This window comes from Otolemur garnettii, unplaced genomic scaffold (assembly GCF_000181295.1).
Source record: "Otolemur garnettii isolate 467f Iridium unplaced genomic scaffold, OtoGar3 scaffold00321, whole genome shotgun sequence".
In the NCBI taxonomy this organism is placed as follows: domain Eukaryota; kingdom Metazoa; phylum Chordata; class Mammalia; order Primates; family Galagidae; genus Otolemur; species Otolemur garnettii.
The window spans coordinates 447,869-453,982 of NW_003852716.1; the positions used below are offsets into that span (position 1 = coordinate 447,869).

General features: G+C 44.8%; 1 pseudogene; it reads right to left on the minus strand.

The window, feature by feature from the left end:
* Positions 1–797: 797 nt before the first annotated feature.
* On the minus strand, positions 798–1,415 carry LOC105888371 (annotated as a pseudogene).
* Positions 1,416–6,114: the final 4,699 nt, after the last annotated feature.

Below are 6,114 nucleotides of genomic sequence, written 5' to 3' on the forward strand. Positions count from 1 at the left end.
CACCTGGTTGTCCTCCAATCCAATTCAGTTAAGCTAGCTACCCAGAGATAATATTAAATTCCATAGGTTGAGGGCTCAGTTCCACAAGATTTCCCCCTCTTCACACACTAGTCACAAGTTTTAGCCTCTGAAACTTCTGAACAACCAACTTCAAGTTGGGGTTCCCATAACCCTCTCTTTAGGCACAAAACTCGAGGAAACACTTGACTTACAATTACCCATTTACTATAAAGGATATATATATATATATATATCTCATGCCTTCAGGAGCATGTTGATTGTGTTTGAGATGATACATCAGGTACTCTCTGAGCTACAAAGGGTAAAAGGAAATCCTCTCATTACAAACTGACAAAGGTCAAAGGTAAAACATTTTTCACAACAGCATGAACCACAGACTCAGAAATAGATCTGGGTTTAATACAAATGACATAATTCCTAGTCATCTACAGCTACTTTTATAACTTCATACAGATAATGAATTAGGCTAAAATGCACTATAATATTTGGTAGACGTCAGGACCAGTATCCTTAGTACATCACAAAATACATTTTGATATCCCAAAAAAGTAAGACTTGCAAGTAGGTGTTTTAAACATAACTAAACTACAGCTATGAAGTTCTACTCTTGATAGCATTTACCTTTTGGGGGAGTCTCCCAGGCTCCAAAGGACAAAAGCAGAGAGTAAAATCAGTATAACATATACACAGAAGTCCGTATTGTAAAGGTTATAAAGATTTGCAGCACAGTGAGAAGATGCCTTCTGCTCCTTTACACTGCATATAAATAATATGAATTATGTTGCATATCGCTTGGTCCACTGTCTGGCTATCCTTGTTCTGCTCTGTTGGTCAAATACTGTTGGCTATGCTTCCAACCAGAGGATCCACAGGGTTTCAGTCTGTCAAAAGAGAATAAATAGACAGAAAAACCTTTGAAAAAGTCAAGGCAGGACTCCAGTTGTCTTTAAGGATGTCTATACAGATGACTACTGACTGTTGATGTTGCAGTGATAGATTCTGGTACGGAAAGTAACCTTTGGTGGCTTAAATGGATAATCCAATGAAAATGTGTTATCCAGAAAAAACACACCACCTTCATAAACAGAACCTGGTGGACCAAGTATAGTCGATCTCCATTCATAAATGTTATCTCCTTTAGGCCCAGCACTGCAGTTAGGAAGAGGATGGAGAGTTATTTCAGCTAGCTCCTTCTGAATTCTTTTAGCACTAGTGGATAACTTAGCAGTGGTTTTCCTAGAGAGTTTGGTGTTTTTCTTCTGTTGGGTGGCAGAAGGCGTTCTTTCTTCTTGTTCTTCAGACTCTGGAGTGGCTGGGTCTCGCTGGTCCACATCTGAACTGCCACTGCTGGTGCTGAGGCTCTCATCATCTGACCTTTGCCTATCGCTTGACATCTTGGTAAAGTTACCTCTTGGAAAACTTGACCACCTGCCCGGCCCGCTTGTACACCACTATGGTGTGGGGGAGGGAGAGAGAAAAAAAACCTTCCTTAAGGAAATGGAGGCAGCTGGGGCAGGGAGGAAAGGAGGGGAGGGTAAAAAAGAAGCCGAGGAGGCTTTGGCACGGGAGTGTGGAACATTGAAAGTCAGAAGGGGTTGTGCAGTGCCGGGCTCCAGTGGGAGGGTGGCGCCGCCCAGCGCCTTCAGAAAAAAAGTGTGGATGGGGCTTGGCTCCTGTGGCTCAAGTGGATGAGGCGCCAGCCACATACACTTAAAGTGGTGGGTTCGAATCCAGCCTGAGCCTGCCAAACAACAATAACAGTTGCAAACAAAAAATAGCTGCGCGTCGTGGCAGGCACCTGTGGTCCCAGCTACTTGGGAGGCTGAGGCAGTAGGCTCACTTTAACCCAGGAGTTGGAGGTGGCTGTGACCTGTGATGCCACAGCATTCTATCCAGAGGGACAGCTTGAGGCTCTGTCTCAAAAAGAGAGAAAGAAAAGAAAAAAAAGGAGAAAAGGGGGCATGGGAGAGAGCTCCTGGCCAGGCGATGGGATGTGGGAGACTGCTGTGCGCTATAGCCTCCCCCTGCCACCGCCTGGCTCTATAAAGGATATTTTCTTTTCTTTTTCTTTCTTTTTTTTTTTTTTTTTTTTTTGCAGTTTTTGGCCAGGGCTGGGTTTGAACCCACCACCTCTGGCATATGAGGCCAGTGCCCTACTCCTTCGAGCCACAGGCTCCACCCTCTATAAAGGATATTTTAAAGGATATAAATAAACAGTCAGATGAAGAGATACATAGGACAAGATCTGAAAGGCTTCCAGGCACAGGAGTATATATGTTCCTGTGGAGTTGGGGTATGCCACCCTCCTGGGATGTGGATAAGTTCTCATTCACCTACTGCAAGCTTTTAGAAGTTAAGTTCCCCAGAAAATCTCTGTACCCTGTCTTCTTGAACCATTTATGGAGATTTCATTGGATAGGCATAAACGAACCTTGGACACTGTAGAAATGTGATTGGAGAAAAAAGTATGATCAAATATTAATAGACTGAAACCCAGTGAGGCCTGCTCATCCAGATTCTTCTTGACTTTTCTATGCAGTGTTCTTCCTGCTGGGTACGAGGCAGGACTCCTTCTGTGAGGACCAGACCCCCTTGATTCCCTGCTAAGACCAGTGGGAAACAAGCCCCCTACCCTTGAAAAGGAAACTTCTAGGCCCTCTAGTCCCAGCCCCTATAAGGGTGTAGAAATATAATTCCAAGAAGGGGACTAGAGATAAGGAAGTACCCAGGGAGGGGTTGATGCCAGAAAAAGCCCTTGGTACAAAGCCCTGAGATCTTTGGAAACTTACTCAATTTATGTACCCCCACTCTGAGTTGTGTATCCCCTTATGAGCTAATGTATGTCCCCCTGCCTTGTGACACCTGAGTTACACTGAGTTGTTATGAGCTAATGCATGTACCCTTACCTTGTGACCCCTGAGCTGTGCTGAGTTGGCTAATTGCAACATTTTGGCTTTTGTATAAGCTTACTTGCTATGTCAGCAGAAATTACAGTATATAAACCCACTTGATTTGTCATTCAACGCTGCTTGCTTTCCACAGCAACAGCCCCCTGCAGGTGTATTAAATTTATAATAAATTCTTCTTGATTATTGCATCAGAAGTGGGATCTGATTTTCTCTCCCAGCTATGCGAGTTACAAGACTTCTAAAATGAGAGTTTTATGACTTATGATCAAACAAGATAGATCAGAGAATTTCTTTATGGTCTGCTCCAAAACAGGCAGAGAATATTAGAGTGTATTTTTAGTTTCAGTGGCCTACCTTGGAGAGGAAAAGGAACCCATTAAAGGAGGGAAGGAGATCAGAGGGAGAGAGATTCTGTTTTTAAAGCCCAAAAGGCCCCAACAATATACCAAAACACTGTCTTTAACTTTTATTTCTCTGAAGCCATTCCTAAGCTGCTTTAGGAATCAAGAACAAAAAGTGAAATACTTTAACAAAAGACATCCTTGGGGCCAAAACAAGATTCAGGGTGAAGGGTTACAGAGCAGTATTTCACGGTTGCAGTGGCTCATGCCTGTAATCCTAGCACTCTGTGAGGCCAAGACGGGACGATTGCCTGAGCTCACAATTCTAGACCAGCCTGAGCCAGAGAGACCTTGTCTCTTAAAAGAGCTGGATGCTGAGGAAGGTGCCTGTAGTCCCAGCTACATGGGAGACTGAGGCAAGAAAATAGCTTAAGCCCAAGAATTTGAAGTTGCTGTGAGTTCTGATGCCACTCTACTGAGTGTGACAAAGTGAAACTGTCTCAAAAACAAAAACAATGAAACCTAAAAGATATCCTTATCATTTTAATCATTTAGGAAATAACAAGGGCTCGGAAGTTATAAGCCAGGAACCCTGGATGAAAAGCAATAGTTACGTATCAAAATATCACATATGACATTGACACATTTTTAAAATACAAGCCAGTTATTTTGTGGAATACCCTGAATTTAAGTATGTGTTTCATTTATTCATTATTGTACTTAGATTATGCATATTGGCAGGAAAATCATATGAAACCAAAGGTGGGAAGCTAAGCCAAGAAAGAAGTTTGGCACACTGTGACTCCAAGGCAGAGCATTCAAGAAAACAAATTAAAGGTACAAAGCCTATTTCCTAGAGGATGGGAGACCCCTTCCCCAAGCACAAGGCTCACCTCAGACTCTCTGCAAACAAGTAGGGGATAAAAGACCTCTCATTATACCTCACTGGAGAGAGCCACTAAACATGCGTCTTCTTCGGCAGGGAGATCCCACTTGTGAACGTAACACGACCCTGCCCAATACAAAATTGAACAAATATTTCCCCTGCAATTCTGAATTCCATGTCCACCCTTCCCTCTTCCCATGGTAGTCTGAAGTTCTGCCCCCTCCAGAGCCCAGAGTGTTTGGCCTTTCCCAGACAGATCTTGGCATAGGGTGGACTGTTGAACAGCAGCATGGAAAGTGACTCATGGGTAAGAAGGAGGGAGTGGGAAGAAAAGGACATGCTGTGGGAGAAGGAGCAGTCCCCTGGTTATGACTGTGCCGGCTAGTACAGGTGTTGACCCCTAGTTATGGCTGTCTATGGTGGGCAGGGCACAGAACCCCAGTTCTCACTGTGCCCACAGGCAGGGGCACAGAACCCTGACTTTGATGGTTCCCACGAGAAGAGGTGCAGACACCCAGTTCAGACTGTGAACAAAGGGTGGGGATGCGGACCCTTGGTTACAACTGAGCCAATGAACAGAGGTGTGGACCCCCATGCTGACTGAACCTGGCAGGCAGGGGCACAAAACTCCAGCTCCAACTGAGCTGGAGAGCAGAGGCATGGACTGAGCATGGCAGGTGGGGGCATGGACCCCCAACTCCAGCTGAGCCACCAAATAGTGGTGCAGATGCCTCATGCAGACTGAGCCCAGTGGGTGGGGGCCCAGACCCCCAGCTCTGATTGTGCCCAGGGGGGCAGCAGGGGTGCTGACACCCAGTTAGGACTTTGACAGGCAATTGGCAACTCACTGGAGGGGACCAGGTGCCATTCTCTAAGGTTTGCAGGACATAAGTGAATGTGGATTTCTATCCACCATTGGATACTGTTGGATCCCCTATCTGTGGAGCAGACTTTGTGCTACCCAAGACAATATGATTGGATCTCTGGTCTGGGGCTGAACACCCAGGGACACTCTGATGTTGACCTGCAGAAGTGCTGTAATAGAAAAAAACTGAATGGTAGGGTCGGTACACCACAGCTATCTGTACCTCTCCCCAGCTGAGATTTAAAGCTAATAGTGTGACTTCTTAGGATAGAGTAGAGGTTAGCTGATCTGAAAACAGAGCCAGCTTGTGCTATCTCACCAAGTAGGTCCTCAGAGTCTCTGACCGAAACTCTGAAAGGTTCCGTTGTACAGTTGTAGGGGGTAAGCCACAATTACAAGGCCTAGCACTTTGGTAAAAGGTCGATTAACTCTACTAGATGGGACCCTCAATTCAATCTCACCCTACCAGTTTTAATAACCAAATGGTGGAAAATAATCATGGGTTGGAACCAACAGAAGAACTCCGGCAACAGGAATAATCAGAGTAGATCAACTTCCCCACCACCACCAAGGAATTACAAAGGAGATACAACTGAAGATTCCATGCATAGAAAAATGGCTGAAATGTCAGAAATACAATTCAGAATATAGACGGCAAATAAGATGAATAGAATAGAGGGAAAGATGGAAACAGAAATCTAAAGAGTAGTTTTAAAGTTGTCACAAGAAGACTAAAACTGGATCCTCAACTTTCACCATTAACAGAAATTGCTTCTCACTGAATAAAAGATTTAAACTTAAGACATGAAACTATAAAAATATTAGAAGAGAATGCAGGGGGAGATAGGGGGAAGATGGCCGACTGGAAGCAACCCTGGTCAGAGGCTCCTGAGCAAAGGAAGAAAAACTGGTTGGAATCCGAATCTATGAAGCCAAAGATGGGGAGCTGAGCCCAGAAAGAAGTTCGGCAAGCTATAAATCCAAGGAAGATCATTTAAGAACATAAAATACAGGTACAAAGTGGGCCCCAGAACTGCTTACTAGACCCGCCCCCCTTCCCCGGGTGACGGGCGGCCGCAGAGAAGCCCCCTG